The 22,517-nt window shown below is 40.2% G+C and overlaps 1 protein-coding gene across 2 annotated transcripts in view; it reads right to left on the bottom strand.

Annotated features, from left to right (window-relative positions):
* Positions 1 to 22,517, bottom strand: part of orai2 (ORAI calcium release-activated calcium modulator 2) — a 51,054-nt gene that overhangs the window by 5,366 nt on the left and 23,171 nt on the right. The window contains exon 2 of one of the 2 annotated variants that reach the window (XM_087977525.1): positions 17,077 to 17,287. The exons of the other annotated variant lie outside the window; for it this stretch is intronic. The gene's annotated coding sequence lies outside the window, so the exon portion shown is untranslated. The remainder of the gene's footprint in view (positions 1 to 17,076; positions 17,288 to 22,517) is intronic. 2 annotated transcript variants of the gene reach the window in all.

Below are 22,517 nucleotides of genomic sequence, written 5' to 3'. Positions count from 1 at the left end.
GATAAAGCAAAATATTTATGAAATACATTGTTTAGGTCAGAATTCCACCCATATCCACAATTTGGAACAACCCATGCTAAAATGGGCTTTAAATTACGAGGGCAAAAAGGGGACGAGATAGTTTTATTTTAAAAAGTTAGAGTTAATGAGAATCCAAAGGGCTTTTATAAATACATTAAGGACAAAAGGGTAACAAAGGAGAGAATAGGCCCCCTCAAAAATCAGCAAGGCAGCCTTTGTATGGAGCCGCAGGAGATGGGGCAGATACTAAACGAATATTTTGCATCAGTGTTTACTGTGGAAAAGGTCATGGAAGATAATAGAATGTGGGGAAATAGATGGTGACATCTTGAAAAATGCCCATACTACAGAGGAGGAAGTGCTGGATGTCTTGAAAAGCATAAAAGTGGATAAATCCCCAGGACCTGATCAGGTGTACTCTACAACTCTGTGGGAAGCTAGGGAAATGATTGTTGCGCCCCTTCTGAGATAATTGTATCATTGACAATCACAGGTGAGGTGCCAGAATACTGGAGGTTGGCTAACGTAGTGCCACGGTTTAAGAAAGGTGTTAAGGACAAGCCAGGGAACTATAGACCAGTGAGCCTGATGTTGGTGATGGGCAAGTTGTTGGAGTGAATCCTGAGGGACAGGATTTACGTGTATTTGGAAAGGCAAGGACTGATTAAGGATAGTTAACATGGCTTTGTGCGTGGGAAATCATGTCTCACAAACTTGATCAAGTTTTCTGAAGAAGGAACAAAGAGGATTGATGAGGGCAGAGGGGTAGATGTGATCTATATGGACTTCAGTAAGGCATTCAACAAGTTTTCTCATGGGAGACTGGTTAGCAAGGTTAGATCTCATGGAATCCAGGGAGAAATAGCCATTTGGATACACAACTAGCTCAAAGGTAGAAGACAGAGTGATGGTGGAGGGTTGCTTTTCAAACTGGAGGCCCTGTGTCCTGTGGTGTGCGACAAGGATCGGTGCTGGGTCCACTACTTTTCATCCTTTACATAAATGCTTTGGATGTGAACATAAGGAATATAGTTAATAAGTTTGCAGATAACACCAAAATTGGAGGTGTAAGTGGTCAATGAAGAAGGTTACCTCAAAGTACAACGGGATCCTGATCAAATGGGCCAATAAGCTGAGAAATGGCAGATGGAGTTTAATTCAGATAAATGCGAGGTGCTGCATTTTGGAAAAGCAATCTTAGCAGGACTTATACATTTAATGGTAAGGTCCTAAGGAGTGTTGCTGAACAAAGAGACCTTGGGGTGCAGGTTCATAGCTCCTTGAAAATAATGTCACAGGCAGATAGGATAGTGAAGTAGTTGTTTGGTATGGTTTCTTTTATTGGTCAGAACACTGAGTACAGGAATTGGATGGTTATGTTGCGGCCGTACAGGATGTTGATTAGGCTACTTTTGAAATGTTGTGTGCAATTCTGGTCTCCTTTCCTTCCTATCAGAAGGATGCAGAGAAACTTGAAAGGGCTCAGAAAAGATTTACAAGGATGTTGCCAGGGTTGGAGGGTTTGAGCTATAGGGAGAGGCTGTGTGATATTAAAAAGTTAATTTGCTCTGCTGACCTGCAAGAAATTGAATGCCCTGGGGGTAGGGTGGTGTGTCTTTGTCTTACCGGTGGAATGTGGGAGGTCTGTATTCCCATCCCTTGCCATTCAGGGGTGATTTACCTTTTTCATCCCCTATTCAGAAATCAGTAAGAACATTCCAGTTGGAATTTGACTACTCCCCCATAGTTATAAAAAAACTATTTGCAACAGATTTGACCATTAAGGATGATTTACATTACACTGTTTCTGGGGGGGTGAGGTGATCACTGCTTTGTGTCTTGAGTGGCAGATGACTGTGAGGGAGTGACTGGGGGATGTCTTGTGGGCATTGCTAATTGTGATGTGGAGATTTTCTATAAAGGAAGGACTGTTTCCTTTGTTCAGAGAGAGCTTTTGCCACAACCCATAAGCCTTGTGAGGTGTGTGTTGAAAGGTTCCTCCAGAGACCCCTGGACACAACTCGCAAGCATGGTGAAGAATGTTCAGGGTTTCTCCAAAGCTTGTATTGTACTGTGCTTAATAAAACTTGGTTGTTCACAGAAGTTGGCATGCTGCAGTTGCATCAAGTACATAAGAATCTCAGGAAAAAAAAACTTAACAGCTGAATAGGCTAGGGTTATTTTCTCTGGAGTGTCGGAAGCTGAGGAGTGACGTTTTAGTAGTTTATAAGGTCATGAGGGGCATGGATAGGATAAATAGAGAAAACCTTTTCCCTAGGATGGAGGAGTCCAGAAGTAGAGGGCATTGGTTTAGGGTGAGAGGGGAAAGATATAAAAGGGACCTAAGGGGCAACTTTTTCACGCAGAAGGTTGTGCATGTATGGAATGAACTGCCAGAGGAAGTGGTGGAGGCTGGTACAATTACAACATTTAAAAGGCATCTGGATGGATATATGAATAGGGTTTAGTGCCAAGTGCTGGCAAATGGGACTAGATTATGTTAGGATATCTGGTTGGCATGGATGAGTTGGACCGAAGGATCTGTTTCCATGCTGTACATCTCTATGGCACTCCAACCAGAACTCTATCAACAAATCCATTGACTTGGATCCCATTACCAACACCTGAGAAAAAGAACAGGAAACAACATCACCAACCCAAGGAGACCTAAACACACTAAAAATTGAGTCATACCATCAGTGCTTCACCAGAGGGTCACTGATTATTTTACCTAGTATGGTGACAAAACGTCTGAAAATGAACCTTCCAGCGCAGTGAGCAAACTTACATCCAGAACCTCAACTTGAGCTACAAGTCTTCTCAAACTCGCTAATTTCTAAGACTCTATAAGCCAAGGGTGGGAAACAACAGTTATGCATGAATAACCAAACGAGATACTGGGATTAATTTCACTGGCCTATGGAGAGATGCAACTGCATCTTTTAAAATTGTTCAAGGATCTTCATAGAATGCTTAAAACAAATTAATTTTTCAGATTGAGCAGTGGGTGGCAAGCAATTATCAAATTAAAACTGTAAGGAAGTTAGGATTGTTTTTATGCAGAAAGTTGATGTACAGAATACTTTGTTACAGTGTCATTAGTGTAAACATTTGGACTCTAGTCACAAACATTTAAAGGAGTCGTATTTGGGCAAATTTAATGCCCATCCCCAAAGGTGAGCTTGGAGGTGGAGATGGGAGATAGCACCTCCTTCACACTGTTGCTTTTACACCTTGTTTATGCTTTCTTCGTCTTGCTTTGCTTCACATGCAAGTAAACATAATACAACCTTTGATCTGAATCTTCATGTTAACTCACACAGTGTATGTTCCATGATCAAAACTGATTAGCATAGTGGGCATTCTGAGAATTTACTATATTGAAGATAGATTATCCAACTCATGGTACACTAGCCAGTAATACACAGAAAAGAAACATGTTTAATTCATAGCAGACTGGGATGTTTTTACATAACCATTCCAACAAACTATTTTTGGTGAGGAACTTGGCCAACAGTTCTGTATTTTAATCAACCCTCTATGCTTTTCCAATACTTCCTATTTGAAATGATATCACTGATGTCATTGAAAATGAAAGACTGAACAAGGACACTGCTCATAAACCTTTATTGCAAACCTCACACTCATTCATAGTAACCTCACCTCTGGACAAGGAATGTCACATCCTTCTTGGACAAGCTCAACTAGGTGGAAACGCAATCTGGGCATATACAATTTTTTAAACGCTTGATGAGTTTCAGATCATTAGAAATTCAAAATGTCAGTATGCAAAATTGTCAAACAATTAACAGGAAACCTGCTGCAGAGATACCATGGAAAATTTGCTGTTGGTGAAACAAATTTACTTTAAGAACTAATAAAAAACAGATTAATAATTTTAAAGATCAGTACAATGTTTGATTAAACAGTCATAGTGACATAGCTACTGGATTTTAATTTTAATTTTTATCCATTATCCTGAACAGGTTTATAATCCAGTGTAGCCCAGAAGTATTTATTTTTGCCTTTTAAACAAGATATTCACTGTATTCTCAAGCAGATATAAGGCACTATTTCAGGAAAACTGAGGAATTTTTCGGTAGCCAAAATCCATTCCTCAGCCAACAATGCTATAGATTAACTGCCTTTATAAATGAATCTCTCTTTGGGAAAATTAACTGCTATATCATCTACACCAGTGACTACTTTACAAAAGTACTTCACTGGTTGTAAAGTGCTTTAGGGCATCCTGGATCTGTGAAAAATGCTAAACAAACACAAGCTCTTCTGTTAGATTTTAAAAAAGCATCTTTTTCAAGATTCATGTATTTTTGAACAACCAATTGCATTGGACTTTTAACATAGTAAAAGCACGCCAAGATATTTAAAATAAAAACAAAATCTGCCTCAGAACCAAACAGGATCATGAAAAACTTCAGGAGCTAGATCTAGGGTGACTGCTTAAAAGATTAGAAGAGCAGATTATGAGCAAGGAAATTCCAGAGCTTGCATTGCAGCTAAATATCTGATTGCCAATTGTGGATCAATTAATAACTGGGGATGTTCAAGTGGCAGAATCAGTATAATGGAGAGACTATAAAGATGGGAGCCACTGGAGATTGAGTGTTGGATTGTTCCTTCAAATGTACATATGTCAGTAAATAGAAGCGTGATGGGTGAATGAGACTAGTGGGCAGGAAGCAGAGTTGCACATGAGCTCAAGTTTAGATAGGGTGGGAGATAGTAGGCAATCCACAACAGAATTAGAATGCAGAATTAACGATTTGTTTAACCCTGTACTTGGAAGACAACTATAAACACCAATTTTACTTTATTCAAATAACCTTTACTTTTATGATAAGCATTTTTTAAAACCATCATACACCGCACAGTCCCCAAAAGGAGGAAACGTTTTACACAATATAGTCAGTACAGAAGCACTGCAAATGGAAATAACCCTCTGATAAACTGTTAACCCAAGGATCCTTTTCATATCTGCAATTCAGGAGAAAAATGAACTTGTTTGTCCACAAGGATTATCACCCTATTTTTTCAGCGTATGCTGAAAATTAACAAATGTTTATGTAAATTTAATAAAGGGAAAAGCAAAAAGGGCATCTAAGTTGAGAAAAAAACATCCACAGGTAGTGATTATCTGCTAGCAAAAATTAGCTTTAAAAGCTGGTAGCTGGCAAATACAGGAGATGACTTTGTAGCACAGACCTGAGGTTAAGAGAAATGATGAAGATACAGTAGAAGTTGGTAGAATTTTGGGCTCACTGCAAATGCAGGGAGAATTAAAAAGATGTGGAATAGCAAAGTTGGAGCTTTAAAGGGACTGAATGAAGCTCAAAAGGACAAGTAGCATGGTGATGCCAGTCACAATGAGCAGAAAGGTTCCTTATTATTTGGAGAAATGGTATCAGTCAGTAGGATCCCAGGCCTGCACTCATTTATAAAATGGGTGTAAGTGGATTTTCTCTCTTCCGATCAAAAACTGGGCACTTCAACAGAAAGTATACCAAAAACAAACATGACTAATTATGGTTAATCAACCTTTTCAATGCAAGAAGTGAAATTCTCTTTAGTTACAGCTAAAACTAAAAACAGGGCAAACAATACATCAGGCATCACCTGTGGGAGAAAAAGAAGGATAACTTATCAGGTACGTGCTTCAAATTTCAGGTTTCCAATTCCTGCTTTCATTTTCAGCATCTTCAAAATTTTGCATTTTGCTGGTTTGCAGATGCAGCAGATAATTAAGGTGGCAAATGGAATATTGTCGTTTATCACTAGAGGATTGGAGTTCAAAAATAGGGAGTCTATGCTGCAGCTGTCTAGGGTGCCGGTGAGGCCATACCTGGAGTACTGTGCACAATCATGGTCTCTTTACTTAAAAAAGGATGTACTGGCACTGGAGGGGGTGCAGAGGAGGTTCACTAAGTTGACTCCAGAGTTCAGAAGGTGGGCTTATTAGGAGAGATTGAATAAAATGGGACTATAAACATTGGAATTTAGAAGAATGGAGTTTGGGGGGGGGGGGGGGGTGGGGGGAAGAGGTTGTCTTATAAAACCATATAAAATTATGACAGGAGCAGATAAGATAGAAGCAGGGAGGCTGTTTCCACTGGCAGGTGAAACTGGAACTAGGGGGCACAGCCTCAAAATAAGGGGAAGCAGATTTAGGACTGACTTGAGGAGGAACTTCTTCACCGAAAGGGCTGTGAATCTGTGGATCCCTGCCCTCTGAAGCAGTTGAGGCTACCTTGTTGAATATTTTTAAGGCAAAGATAGATAGATTTTTGAACAGTAAAGGAATTAAGGGTTATGGCGAACGGGCAGGTAAGTAGAACTGAATCCACGAAAAGCTCAGCCATGATCTTATTGAATGGCCAAACAGCCTACTCCTGTTCCTATTCCTTACATTCTTGTTCCATTACACCCAACCAGTACAGGGTAAAGAAAGCATTACGGTCAAGTAGTAAATTTGTTAAAAGTCTGACAGCAAGATCCTTTCACTTCTTCCCGTAAATTTCTCTGTGATGGAATGCTTTATTACCTTAAAGGCACAACATAAATACAAGATATTGTTATATACAGCAAACCAGTGACAGACTGCCTTGTATGCAGCCATACAGATTCATGGAGATGATAATGCCCCATTCCATGCTCAATAAAATCCTCACCCAGAGCAATATTTAATGCACATTTCCCTTGCCTGTGGAATTATCTCCAGGAATCAGTACTTAGTGGTCTACTTCTTGACAGGAGTTTGATACAGTTAAGACTTCACCAGAAACATGTAATGAGTGGCCTGCCCAGTGCTACCACAACACGATTTCTTCAAGTATTTGTGTTTGTCAGGAAGCACTATCGTTAATTGTCTCTAGCTGCACCATAATCAGAAGATCAGACAGCACAGAAGAACAGTTGATACATCACATCTGTGCCAGGTCTTTAGAACAGCTAAATAATTAACTCCAAGCAGCCTGCTTTTCCTGATAACATTTAGATCTCAATCTCTATTGGAAATAATTATAATATCTGATATCATCACCCTCCAAGGCATTGCATTCCAGATCATAACGGCTGCATAAATGTTTTTTCCTCATGTCCCATATGGATCTCTTGCTATTAAAGCAAGCATTATCTATAACAGAAACTGAAAATGTTAGAAAACTTCAGCAAGTTTGACAGCACTGAGGCAAATATGGCACATCTTCACAACCGAAAGGGTTTGGAAAATGGTGGTTTTTATGCTGTTGACAGAAGGGGGAAGAGAAGCAAGTGGACCAGATTGCAAATAAAACAGATTGCAAAAGGCAAAAGATATGTTAGCAGTAAGGATCGATGAGGATGTAAAATAGATGTTAATGATAGGTGTGAAAAGGAGCAAAACCAGAACAACACAGTTGAATTCCATATTGAGTCCTACAGTCCTGAAGGCTGTAAAGTGCCCAAGTGGAAAATGAGGTGTTTCTCCAACTTGTACTGAGCTTTGCTGGAATAATGCAGCAGGCCTAACATAGAACAGTGTCGCATAGGAACATGCTCTTCAACCCACCAGGCCTGTGCCAACCAATATGCTATTCTAAACTAATCCCACTTGCCTGAATATGGTCCATCACCCTCTACTCTCTGTTCATGTGTCTGTCTAAATGCCTCTTAAACATTGCCATCATATCTGCTTCTACACTGAGATGTTAGCATAGGAGCAAGATGGTCTGTTGAAATGTAAAGCAACTAGAAGGTTAGGGTCATTCTATTAGACAGAACAGAGATGTTCTGCAAACAGGTCACTCAATTTACTTTTGGTCTTGCCAATGCAAAGGAGACTGCATTGCAAGCTGTAAACACAGTAGATGAGATTGATAAGAGTATAAATAAATTGCTGTTTTATGTGGAATGTGTGGTTGGGGCCTTGGACAAAGATGGGGAAAGTGTAAGTGTTACACCTTCTGCAATCACACTGAGAGGAGAGGGGTCTAAAGAAGTATTAGCGCTGATAGATGAGTAAACAGGGTATAGTCGAATGAATGGTCTCAGTGGAATGTAGAGGAAGATGTGTTTGGTGGTTGTATCTTGCTGGAGGTGGCAGAAATGTTAGCGCATGATTCTTTGCTTGTGGAGACTTGTATGTGTGAAATGAGGACGAGGGGAATCCTATCTCTGTTCTATGAGAGAGTAAGGGGTGAAGACAGAAGTGTAGGAAATGGGAGATGGGGAAAAAATTGTCAAGTGAGGAAAGACGGGGGCAGAGGCAGTGAAAGATAGTATCATTGAATCAGATGTGACAGATATTGGGAAGATGGAATGGAATTCCTAGAGGAAACAGAGGATGAGGTGGTGTAGCCAAAGTAACTGTGAAAGTCAGTAGATCTATAGTGGACACTAGCGAGCTGCTTATCCTCATAAAATGAAAACAGGAAATCAGGAAAGGGTGGAGTCAAAAGGTGGACCTGTGAAGATGAGGAGGATGGAAACTGGAAACAAAAAGTGATTAATTTTTCCAATCCGAATGACAGCAGGAAGTAGTAGCACTGGAGAGAGTGTTGTGTTTTGTGTGCTCACTGAACATGGGGCGATAAAGAGTCAAAGTAGAAAAAATAAGTGCAGTGGAGAAGTAACAAGCTGAAATGATGGGTAGTCTAGGGTAGCCATCTGTGGATTTTGTGAAGAAGGTAGAAGCAAGATGCACAGGGTTGGGCGACAATAAGATGGGAAACTGTGGAGAGGATATCTCCAGAGATGAGATCAGTGATAGTCCTGGAAATAACAGCTTGATGTCCAATAGTGATGTTTTGGTCTGGGAGAAATAGGAGGAAATATCTGAAATTGAGGATTAGCCTCTGCAAGGCAGATGCTGCGACGCCAAACAACAGCCCCACCATTACCTGCGGTTTTGATAAAGTCAGGGTGAGACCTAAGAGAATGCAGTACAGAATGTTCAGAGGGAGACAGGTTAGAGTGGGTGAGAAAGAAATTAAGGTTGCCAATCAACAGGAACAAACCAAAAGCTTGTAATTACCCCTTTCACTTAAACTGCATTTGTTTTTTTCAAAACTTATTTTGAACTATATGAAGAAAGAATGTATCCAAGGTAAGGGGAAGCAGTGACTTAGTTGTAAATGATAATGTCATATATAACGGTAATGTTACTAGTCACCCAGAATCCCAGACTAACGTTTATACAATTGGAAGATGGTGAAATATGATTTTAATAGAAATCTGAAATTTAAAATGTCTACTAGCGACCATGTAACCACTGAATTATCACAAATATGCATCTGGCTCACTAATGTCCTTTAGGGAGGGAAATCTGCTATTCTAACCTGGTTAGATCCACATATGACTTCAGATACATAGAATTGAGGTTAACCCTCAAATGTCCTCTAAATTGGCCTAGCAAGCCATTCAGTTCACGGGCAATAAATGTTGAATCAACAGGTGACACCCACATTCTATTAATGATTTAAAGAAAATACAAACATGTAAACTGCTCAAAGAGTCACCTGAATCAAATAGGAAACCTTCACTTCAGTGGCCATTATCATTCATTCTATCAAGAGTTGATGCCAAACGATTTCCTTTGACAATTGTAAGCCACTTCGGCTTGCTAAGTCCAAGATAATTAGTAGAATACAGACCAGATGTTACATTCACAAAGCAACCCAAATACTGCCTGTTATTATGTGCAAGATATCCTCTGCATTCTGATTGCAGTTAATGGCACAAGCCATCTCAAACAGCAATTGGAGGGGATTATATTGGAGTCAAGAGTGTGTGGTGCTGGAAATTATATAGGAGTCAAATCTAAGCATCTTGTAATTGACCACTGGGATTTTATCAGACTGTAGCTTGCTGATACACACAACAAAAATAATAATTACAAGCACAAATGTTGCTCCCTTGAGTGCCAGAACTGGACTGGCCTTAAAGCTCTTTCCATGTCTTTAACTAGAGATAATTATGTGAGATAAACTGTGCGGAAGAGTACTAAGCAATTACAATTTATACTTGCGAGATATTTGTGATGCAACAAACATCCAAGATGTTTTACATGAAATTAGTGGACATAAGCAGATAGTGAAGAGTGACTAGTGTGGTTGAAGAGGTTGTTTTAAACCACAGAGGGAGCAACAGAGGATATGCAAGACTTTGGTAAATAATGAAGTTGAGATGAAGTGAAGCCACTGTGGGATTTAAAACTCACAGCCATGTTTTGAAACAGATGCTGGGGAGTCAACTGTCAACTCAGTTAAGTGGAAGATCAACAGAGTAACATGCTGAGTAACAAAAAAGTAACAAAAAAAACTCTGAGAAACAGTTGCATAGCACTATCCTGTGGACCAGACTTCGACGATTTGCTTTCTTTCTCTTCCTTTCTGTTCCTTTTTAGTTTTTTGCTGTTGAGACAAGGTTGTTTGCACACAATTGGTTTGAATTCATCCTTTCACTGACTTTGAAGACATTTTTTTCTCTCCTTCAGCAGGAGCTTTGCTAAGAAAGGAGCGTTGAAAGCTAGCTACTACTGAAGATTTTCTAATATCACCACACAGGAGAGACAGTGAGAAACGTATTGATGTTTTTCTCTTTGAGGGTATGCAGTTCTCTGCTGCAATATCCCACACAAGCAATGGTCATCTGGTCAGGAGCCAATCAGAACTTCAGTGACATGCAGTTTTCCCTTTATTCAACCATTAGCTTTGTAGGGTCTGATTCTGCTCCCACTGTTCCAGAAAAAAATGATACTTTGTACACAACTCTCAGTGTGCTCCAGCAAACATGAGTTTTAAAACTGCAGCCATATCTTTGCACAATCTTCCCTTTTTAATCTACAGTCCAAAAATAAAGGAAATAAAACAATGCGGTATAGCCGCAACAGAATTTTGCGTGGGTTGGAAGGAAAGCACAGAAATGCACAAGATGGGCAAACAAACCCTTGGGGTGATGAAACTTTGATTTGTTTCTTTAATTATTGCAAGAAAGTGTGGGTGGAGATGTGGGACATAAGGGGCAATATTCCAGAATTGAATGGAAGAAATCATGCCAACAGACTGGAAATGGAATAAAAGATAAAGTTCAAACTTCAACATGGCCGAGCATGGCATGTAAGGCTAAACTCAGTATTAAAAAGGATGCCACACGCAGGACATAATAAGCTTGATGCAGTAACTGGAAAGTCAATCAGCCTCAAATGGATAAGAGATGCAATCTTCGTTATGGCTTCTCCCCGATGCAATACTTCACTGCTATTAATGAATTTGACTAATGAAGGTGAGACAGCATTTCTAAGCTAACCTAGATTTCCCTGTGATGCCCAATTTTAAATAAAGAAGGATACGGTGGAGCACAAAGGAAAAAAACTGTGGAGACCGAGCTCACTACTCAAATCCGGGTCCTCAAGAGCTTTGTTACTTCTTGATGAGTTTGGCAATCCATATTATCATGTGGAAAGTATAAGAAAAGGATCAAAATCTGTACTCCGCATTCCTAGAATTATTTGCACAAAGAGGCTGTGATCACATTTCTGAGTCCTCTGTAATATGACCATCTATTAACGTCACCCTACAAGAATAAAGGCTATCCTTTCCACAACAGGCTTTTTTCTGTTCAACCAAATTGCAAATCCAGCAAGCAGAAGGATCTTCAATTCAAACCTCCTGTAGGATATTTGACTTTATCTCACTATTACTGATAATAACAAGGGAATTACTGTACCCATCAATGTGCAATTCATACTATAGGAAGGATGCGACATTACTAGAGAGGGTGGAGAGGATATTCACTAGGAGGTTGTGTAGATCGGGTATTTCAGCTTTAAAGGGAGACTACATAGGCCTGTGCTGTTTTCCTTGGAGCAGAGAAAGCTGCGGGGGCACCTGACTGAGGGCCACAAAATTATGTGGGGAACAGATAGGGCTGATAGGAAGAAGCTAATCCAGTTATTAGAGAGGTCAATTAGCAGATTGAGGGTAAAGGGAAAGAGGTTCAAAGGGGATTTAAGAAAAAAATGATTTTACTCAGAAGATGGTGGGCATTTTGAACTCTACCTAAAAGGATGGAGCAGGCAGGAACCATCACAAGACAAATAACCCTGCACCTGACATGCAAAAGCACATGAATGATAGGCAAAGGGCTGGGAAATTAGATGCCTGCTGAACAGCATGAATGCAGTGAGTCTAATGGCCTCTTTCCATGCTGCAGTATTCCGACTCTCTAGCATTCAACAGAGAAGCACACCATTTGGCCCAACCAGTGCAGAATGGCATCTGTGCTCCACTCAATTCTCTAGTCATCCTTTGACATCTAAATCTATCATGACCCTCAATTGTCTTCTCCCTTGTGCTTATGCAGTTTCCCTTTAAATTAATTCTTTAACTCACCACAATTATTATAGGAGCAAATTTCACATATTTACCATTCACTCAGATGGGTTTCTTCAAAATTATCTATTTTATTTCTTGGTGATTATCTTTTATTGATGAGATCCAGTCTTGCTCAGCCCTACACATGGAATTATCAAAACATCTCGTACTTTTGAAAATCACTAAGTCATCCTCAGCTTACTATTTTCAAGGCAAGAGAGACCCAAGCCATATCCTCCATTTCCAATAGGTGAAATCTTGCATCTTCCTGAAGGGTTTGGAGGCATATGGGTGAAATGCTGGCAAATGGGACTAGATCACATTGCGATGTCTGGTCAGCAAGGACAAGTTGGACCAAAGGGTCTGTTTCCACACTGTGACACTCCTCCAAACCACTCATTATCTTGACTAGGAAATATATCATCATTCCTTCATCGTTGCTGGGTCAAATCCTGGAATTCCCTAAGGGCATTGTGGGTCAACCTACAGCTTGTGGACTGCAGCAATTCAAGAAGGCAGCTCACCACCACTGTTAAGGGATGGGTAGTAAATGCTGGCCAACCGGTGACACCCTTGTCCAGGTGAATAAAAAAACCTTGTAAACGTGTTTTAATCCTCTCTGGTGGGTCAATAGCTTATATATGGTGACCAAAATGGTAGACAGTACTCCAAATATAGTCAAACCAGGGTTCAAAAGAGTTTAACTAAATTTCTCAATTCTATCCCTACAGAAATAAACCCTGGTATCTGGCTTGCTTTTGTTACTTTTCTTTTTTATTTTTGCCTTTGTTATAACTTATCTGCCTGTGCTTTTGTCCTTTCATTGATTATCCCTCCCTATTTGTTGTTCATAAATTTTGGAATTATATTTGATTCCAAAGTCTGAATTGTTAATATAGCTTGTGAACAACAGTGATTTGAGCACTGATCTTTGTGGGACTCTACTTCCCATGGTGTGCCACTCTGAAAAAGTAGCTTTTACCTCTAGTCTATGCCTTCTCTCAGGTGGACAGCTACCCATTCTGTGACTTGTCCTCTGGCATTATTCATTAGTCTACATTACAGTATCTTTTGGAAATCTAAATATTACATCAACTCACCATCTGCACCTCATGTCAAAGTCATTTCAATCTCATGGATGACTGGGGTTTGTGTGAAATATCAGTGTGGTCTTTGGGTTTGTAGACAGCTCAGGAGCTCCATTTTACTTACTCTTACAGGATTACAGAGTGTTAATTGACAGAGGTGATGGCAGAATGTTAGCACAAGCAGCAAGCAGCTTTGCTGTTCTCTCTCAGGATCTGCTCTTAGAGACTGGCAGAAATTGACAGCATTTTTGATGATGGATCGCCATTTTGGTCACAATTGGGCAATAGTTTCCCATGTTGATGTTCATAGAGCAGACCTTCATGGAGCCAGAGACCATCTTTGAAACATTTCTTTTGTCTTCCATGTGAAAGGGCTCCTCAGTGTAGTTGGGGTGGCTGCAGCTACCAACCAGCTATGCAAGCGGAGAACAGCTGAAATATATGAAGGCTGCCTGCAAAACAAGCAGTTAGGATTGTAGCATCAGCACGCTTAGACAGGGGTTGAGGTAAAGGATGGTGACTCTAATCATTCAAAAATCCCATAAACTTACTTTACAGCAGCCTGTGACAAGAAAAGCAAGGGACACCATTCAACCAATCCTACCACAACAAAATTCTTCAATGGCAGATTGGTTCATTACTGAAGATGAACAAAAGGTTGCAGCAATACTCCAAGACATACAGACCCCCGATCATTACAATCTGGTAAAGCTATGCCGAGACTAGGGCCCTATGTGCAACAAGCTCCACATTCTAAAAAACAAATGACAGATTCTTCTCCAAATACCAAATGACAGATATTGCATCATCTTTTTGAAAAATCAAAGAAACCGATCATGCAAGACTTTGCCTTTTGAAACGTTTCTTGAGTATTCATTAAAATGGTTTTGGTTTCAAGATATTTTTCTATTTTCTACTTCTGTTGAAATGCCTTTTCTTTCCTCCGGCTGATAATTAGTTGACTGATCTATTGTCCCCCATTGTGTAAGTCAAAGGCTTGTTAACTGCTAGTGGTCCTGTCCAAGTACCCCATCACTCTCCCCCCCCCCACCCACCCCAACTGTAACTGCTAGAAATTACATTGGAAGGCACATGCTTTGTAAATTAGCATTTTAATTAAACTTCTTCCTTCTTCACAAACAAAGCTCTCTACCAGGAAATCCTACCACCTTATCAAAGTGCATGCTGCTACTTCATGATTATAACAGAGAGAGAAAAAAATCAGCCGCTGTATTAAAAACATTGACACTCGAACGGCACTACAGAAATACAAATTCCCATTTCATTTAAATGCAACATTTTTAAAAAATATTTAATTGTTGCAACTTTCATTCAATTGGATGTTTATTTGTACATTGCATCTCTCACATTTCACGTCTTTTGTAGCAGACTGTAATTGCTGATCAGGAGATCATTCACGTTTAATGGAATGGTCTATTTAAAGAATTGCAGACATACTGAACAACTGAAATTCTGAATTACACTAAATGATGCCTCTAATGAACTTGCATTTATGTTATGCTTTTCAAAGTCTCCAGACTGTCTTCCAATAGTGTCGCACTCCCTCAGTACTACACTGAAGTGCCTGAGACCTGACTTGAAAGTTTAACCCAGAATCTTGCAACACAGCACAAGAGTGCTGGCAACTGAATCACAAGCAATAAGTGCACAAGTCAAAACTCCTGCTTCTGTTTCTTACGATTTTATCAGGAGGCAGTAGATTGTAGAAATGACCATCTCAAGAATGCAGTACAACAAATGGGCTGACGCTGTAGTGAGGTACTGAATTGAGACTTAATGCTCCATCAGGTGGGTGAACTGACACTATAGGATCTTTTACAAAAAGAGGAACAGGAAGCTTAGTTATCTCCACCGTGCCTCATGGCCAGTTAAACTGAGGTCCCACCTGCCTATTCTACTGGATGTAAAAAGGAGGTAAACAGAACAGGTTACTTGATATTCTGGCCCACATTTGGAACTGGAGTGGACATCAATTGGCGGATTGTGAGGTAATGAATTGAACTTATTGGCAATAGTGGCATTTTTACAGTCCATCTTTAATTGCCTTCGAGATGGTGGTAGTGAGCTGCCATTAAAGGCCCAACCAACTCAACTATTCCTCATAGGACACACTTCATCCTAACAATCAGTCTTGTGAACCTTCTATGAACTGTTTTCATTGTAAATAAAACCCTCCTTGTGTACAGAGACCAAAACGGCACAGAGTACACCAGGTACTAGTCCTTTTCTGATCATTTGCTATAACTCCATGCTAACCTTTAGTGATTCATGTACAAGAACAGCCGGATCCCTCTGACTCACAAGCAAGATTGTTGCCAACTGAGTCACAGCTGACAGTTACACTTCATGATTACTGTAATATACTAATGCCTGTTCAAAAGCTTCTCAATTTTGTTCCTTTTACTGCCTAATTGCCTTGAGATTGCCGAGGGAGCCTGATGAACGATTGGCACATAACAAAAGCCACTTATCGAATTATCAAAGGGTGGCAGGGGTTAACAGAACCATAAAGCACAAACATCACCTTTGATGTGGATGGGAAAATTAGAAAAAGGAACATTCAAACTTTACTGTATCTGTTCACACTATTCTACTGGAGGGGAAGAATGAAGTTAATGCGATGTTTAAGCATTACAGGGGGCTTGTACAATTAGAGTGACAGCTGTAACTGGTACAGCAGAAGAAAAGGCTGGCACTTCAGATCCAGCACACTCAGAACCAAGGCTATGCTGATTTCAGATATTTCAAGATTTTAGTTTGGGCGGCTTGGACTGTGAATAGTGATGTGATTGTGTTATAGTTAGTCACTGACACATATGTACATACATCTGCAGATTTTTTTTAACAATAGAACACATTCACTACACAAAACAAAGATATGAGACAGTTGGAAAAATCTTAATACAAACAGCAAAACAAGGTTTTAACTTGTTTCTCAATACTATCCTTTAACAAATATTTAATTCCACAGAAATTTCACTCATATCATAACTCTAGGTGTTTTGGTTAATGAATTCCTCCCAGTTTCTTTTCCTTGGACCTTGGAGATAATCTTACCATTCCCTTCAGAGATCAGTGGCATGAACCTTTCACAATTCTTGATGGCCTAAACTTTTCCAGTTCTAATAACATAAACTTTACTCAACTTATATTGACACATGAAAGATCATAATAATAATGAATTTTTGGACACCTCGATTTTCATGTAGGCTTTTTTTAAAATCCATGGGATGTGGGCATCAAGGGCTAGACCAGCATTTATTACCTATCCCCAGTTTTCAGCGGCAGAGGGAGACACAACAGTGAGGACCAGGGGGCTGCCGGGAAAATGTTTGGGTAGTGCCTGCACCAGAGACACTACACGCGTAGTGTCTCCCACCCACCATCCTTCTCTAACCAAAAAATAATTCTGTGGTGTGTTGGTAAGGTAAGGTTTTCCTATTTTTTTCTGTCCCATGTAATTGATTAAGGATTTTCTTTTTTAATGTATATATTTGTTGGTTATTTGAAAAAGATCATAGCAGAGAAGTGTTAGGAAGTATTTAACTCAAGTTCATATAAAGTAATAAAGTACTAACTAAGCAGAGATGGTTGGGCAGGTGATGCGCTGTAGCTGTATGATGTGGGAGCTGGCTGATTCCATTGAGAACGGCAGTGACCACATCTGCAGCAAGTGTTGGTTGCTGGAGCTCCAGCTCAGAGTTGATGATCTGGAATCTGAGCTTCAAACACTGCGGTACATCCGGATGGGGAGTTACCTGGACGCTTTGTTTCAGGGGGCAGTCACTCCTGGTAGATTAAATAATTAAAATTCAATCAGTGATGAGAGACAACAGGGTGTGACTGCAAGTGAGGCAGGTAGGGGGATCCTGAGTTCAGGAATGGAGGAGCCTCAGCTTTTGACCCTATCCAACTGGTACAAGATACTTGCTCCTTGTATGGATGAGGAACAGGGTTGCGGGAACGATGAGCCAGCCCACCACAGCACCATGGTGCAGAAGGCCATTTAAGAGGGGGGAGGAAAAAGACAAGTGGTAGTTATAGGTATTCTATAATTAGGGGGACAGAGAGTATCGTTTGCAAGCCGGATCAGAAGTCCTGCATGGTGTGTTGCTTGCCCCCTGCCAGGGTGCGGGAACATCTCTGACCAGCTTGAAAGGATATTGGAGTGGGAGGGGGGTAGGTCCAGTTGTTGTGGCCCATGTTGGGACGAACAACATAGGCAAGGCTAGGATAGAGGGCCTGTTTGGGCATTACAGGAACAGAATTAAGGAACAGGTCCTCGAGGGTCATAATCTCCAGATTACTTGCTTGAGCCACATGCAAATTGGCTTGAGATAAGAAAATTAGGGAAATAAACACATGGCTAAGGGAGTAGCATGGGGAAGAGGGGTTCAATTTCATGGGCACTGGCATCAGTTTTGGAACTGGAGGGATCTGTACCGATGGGATAGTCTCCAAATGAACCGATCTGGAACTAGGATTCTAGTAAAAAGGATAAATAGGGTGATGGCTAGGACTTTAAACTAGTGAGTCGGGGTGGAGGGTGAGAAGGGAAAGGGAAAATGACAGGAAGTATGAAGGTAAATAAAAAGGTAAGCAACAGATTAGCAATGTGTGCAGGAGGGTTTAAGTTCAAGGCAGACTATGTAAGAAGCAAAAAGGAAGGATAATTCAGGAGGTATTATTGGAGATGTCAGAAATGAGGGTAAGAAAGCTAGCAAAAAGGCACTTTAATTGAATGCTCATAGCATTCGTAACAAGGTTGATGTGTTAATGGCACAAATCATTGTGAATGAATATGATTTGGTTGCCATTACGGAGACATGGTTACAGGATGGTCATGAAAGAGAGTTAAACATCCAAGGGTACCAGACTATTCAAAAGTACAGATAGGAAGGTAAGGGCGGTGGTGTAGCTCTGATATTCAAGGTTCAACATCAGGGCGACGCTGAGAGGTGATATAGGTTCCATGGAGAATGAGGATGAATCCATTTGGGTGGAAGTTAGAAATTCTAAGAGGAAAATTCACTGATAGGCACAGTCTATAGGCCACTAAATAATAACATCACATTGGGATGGTCAATAAACAAAGAAATAACTAATGCCTGTAAAAATGGCACCGCAATTATCATGGGAGATTTTAATCTACATGTAGATTGGTCAAACCAGCTCGAGTCATAGTAGCTTTCTAGAACAATATGTAATGGAACCAATGAGGAAGCAAGCTATTCTAGATGTGGTCCGGTGTAATGAGACAGGAATAATTAATGATGTCATAATTAGGGATCCTCTTACAAGGAGTGATCACAGTATGGTTGAATTTAGAATACAGATGGAGAGTGTGAAGATAAAATCCAAATTCAGGGTCCTGAGCTTGAACAAGGAGGACTACAATAGAATGAGGGAGGAATTGGCAAAAGTAGACCGGAAACAAAGATTTTATGGTGGTACAGTTGACGAGCAGTAGAGGACTTCCAAAGCAATTTTTCAAAAAGCTCAGCAAAAGTATATTCCGGTGAAAAGGAAGGATTGTAAGAAAAGGGGTATGCTGCCTAGGGTGCGTATAGAGTAAAGAGAGGCTATCGAATTGAAAGAGAAGGCAAACAAAGTGGCCAAAAACAGCATGAAACTACAAGATTGGGAAAACGTTAAAGGTCAACGGAAAGCCACAAAAACAGCTGTAAAGAAAAGAAAGATAAAAACGTGAAAAAAGACTAGCACAGAATATAAAGACAGATAGCAAAAGTTTCTATAATTATATAAAATGAAAAAGAGTGGTTAAAGTAAATGTTGCCCTTTACAGGATGAGAAGGGAAATTTAGCTATGGGATATGATGAAATGGCCGAGGCTTTGAACAGGTATTTTGAAGAGGTTTGTTGTAAACCTGGGACCAAGGTGTCTGCGCCATGGAAAGCAGAACAAACTGCTTTAAGGCGACAGAAGAAGCATCAGTGGGTGAAGTTAGGGCCACACAGACTCAGGGTTTTAGATTTTGTTTGCAGTTGTTGAAGTCAGGGTTTCTTTGGAGTTGAAGCTGTGAGATACAGCTCGCTCTTTACTGTTACGTTCATTCTGTCGATGTTCCTTCTCCTGGACTGGAGGAGACAGGAAGTGAGCTAGATCTGTTTTACCAAACTTTGGAACAGTTGATGAGTTTTAGTTAAATGATATAACAAATGGACATGAAGCCTTGAGTTGAAGTGTCCAAAATCTTAGTCATGAGCAAATAATTGGAGTCCATATGTGATTAATTGCATTTCTGATTGGCACATAATATCTAAGCAACTGATCCAGTCATTGGACATGTGAATTACGAGTACAGGTCATTTTGTTATAATGTATGTTTTGTCAATGTGAATTCACTGTAATGTGATCGACGAATTGGAGATGTGGTTTCTAAAGCACAAACTTTAAAAATGTGCACTGGCTGTAATGCAATTACAGCACCAACACTTTAAACACTGTTTCTAAAGTGCAATATTTCTATAGCACGGGATTGCACAAGAATGCAACCATCGCGTTATAGAAGAACTGACTGTACTGAGATTACAAGATGTTTGTGCACTTCAATCATTTTTATCTGTTTGTTAGTAATAGTCAAATGAAAAGCTGTATTCAAGCACCTGTTGATCATTACAAGTGCTTCACTTTTGGCTACCGGAAGCTTGTTAAGAAAACACACATAAAATACATTTGTCGTTATTGTGTGCCTATATGGTACCTTCTATTAATGTGTGCAACAAACAACTTCACCACAGCCACACCTTTGACTGGTCAGTACTCTTTATTGGGCACCACAAGGTTAAGGAACAATCTGGTTTGGCAGGTACACTGAGAAATTTAAGAAGTACGCCTTAATTTAAATTTTAATTCAATTTGGATGCAGCAAAATAAATGCACTCTAAATAAATTATTGATTAGATTCATACTTTGACTTGACCAGAGTGCTATTTTACCAATTGAAAAATATAGATAAAGCAAACTGTAAATATCTCTCTATGTTTTGGAGTTACGTTTCCCATTTATTCAGTTTAAGTAACATATGTTTGCTTCATACTGCAAATCTTTGTCACACTTGAAGCCTGGAAATGTCTCTTGGGCCTAAAACTAATCCATTACAAATTAGCAAGCAAGACTTGAATACATTTCTATGAATACATTGAATATATTGATGGATGCTCCTGAAGTTTGAATTTGGGACTCACCCATGAGGCAAGAGGCAAAATAAGTTAAGACAAGGAAAGCATAAAAAGAAACTAAGTTAAATACCAAGTCTGACTACTTGTCTGAATTATTTAAAGTCACCTTCTGGTGCTAGCTGATCTTGGTATCCGAATTTGGAATTTATCCACCAGTCAGGCAGCAGCACGGGGAAAAAAAAAATTCTAATTCTGTAGACACATGATGGACTGGGCTCTCTGAATCAAACTGTCTGGGCATACAGACTGTGTGTGGTCCTGCAGGGTGTAACGTGGAGTATCTTTTTGAGTGAGAGAGGTGTTGAATAGAAAGAAAGACTTGCATTTATAATAGCACTTCTCACAATCACAAGATGTCCCAAAGTGTTTTATAGCTCATACATTTGAAGAATAATCAGTGCACACGGCAAAAATCACTTAATCAGTAATGTAGTATTTGCTTTTATGTTTTTATTTTCTGTTTCACAAGATATGGGAATCACTGGTTGGCTCTACACTTCATGCTCCTCAGGTGCTTGTGAGGTACTATCTTGAATTTACCATGTTTTTTTAGTTTTGTATCTTTAAAAACAATGGACTGCAAGGAGCAATATTTTCTTTTCTAAACAAAAATAGGGTATGTACCAATGTGGCTACATAATTTCAAAGCAAGGAATTTGAAACTTAAGACGAACTCTGTGTTTGAGAGTTGAGTTCCTGCAGTTTGTGGAGTATCAGGAGCCTAGGAGGTGTTTACGTTTGAAGCTAATTGGTTCTAAGCGAGCTAGGTTGGAAACAATTTACAGAGACACAGAGAGAAAGAAAGACACAAGTATGTGCTGTCGTTCATCTCAGCAGAAGCTGCCTGTTTGTTCTCTGTAGTTAAAAGCCTCAGTTAAGCTTGAAGAAAATCTGTTTTGTTTCTTGAGTAGTTGCTGTGTGCTCTGATTTTTGAACTGATAAATGAAGGAACTTTTCCAGGTGAATCAGTCACTATCATGTCTTACAAACCAGTGGAAGCTTCCAGAGAAAGTCATCTGAACACAAGAGTCAAAGAAAGGTCATCTCAATATTAAAACTAGGAAGCAAAGACCACTGAACTGACTTTCCAGCTTTTTGGCTAGGCAAAAGTGAGGACTGCAGATGCTGGAAATCAGAGTCTAGATTGGAGTGGTGCTGAAAAAGCACAGCAGGTCAGACAGCATCCAAGGAACAGGAAAACCGATGTTTTGGGCAAAAGCACTTCATCAGGAATCAAGGCAGGGAGCCTCCAGAGTGGAGACATAAATGGGAGGTGGGTGGGACTGGGGAGAAGGTAGCAAAGAGTACAATAGATAGATGGGGGTGGTGATGAAGGTGATAGGTCAAAGAGGAGGGTGGGAGGAGGTAGCAAACAGTACAATGGGTGGATAGGGGTGGGGATGAAGGTAATAGGTCAGAGAGGAGGGTGGAGCAGATAGGTGGGAAGGAAGATTGGCAGGTAAGACAGGTCATGAGGATGGTGCTGAGCTGGAAGGGTGAAACTGGGGTAAGGTGGGGGGAGGGGAAATGAGGAAACTGGTAAAGTCCACATTGATGCCCTGGGGTTTAAGTGTTCCGAGGTGGAAGATGAGGCATTCTTCCACCAGGCGTCGGGTGGTGAGGGAGCGGCGGTGGAGGCGGCCCAGGACCTGCATGTCCTTGGCAGAATGGGAGGGGGGAGTTGAAATATTGGGCCACAGGGCGGTGGGGTTGATTGGTGCTGGAGATGTTCTCTAAAGTGCTCTGCGAGCTTTTCTACCACCAATAATCTATCTTCCTTAATTCTTTGTGTGTATATATAAAAAAGGGGGAATTT

The sequence above is a fragment of the Chiloscyllium plagiosum genome, unplaced genomic scaffold (assembly GCF_037043375.1).
Source record: "Chiloscyllium plagiosum isolate Xiang-an unplaced genomic scaffold, Cpla_swu_hap1 HiC_scaffold_31, whole genome shotgun sequence".
In the NCBI taxonomy this organism is placed as follows: Eukaryota; Metazoa; Chordata; class Chondrichthyes; order Orectolobiformes; family Hemiscylliidae; genus Chiloscyllium; species Chiloscyllium plagiosum.
Note: the sequence above shows the minus strand (reverse complement) of the source record. Positions and strands in the feature narration are given on the sequence as shown.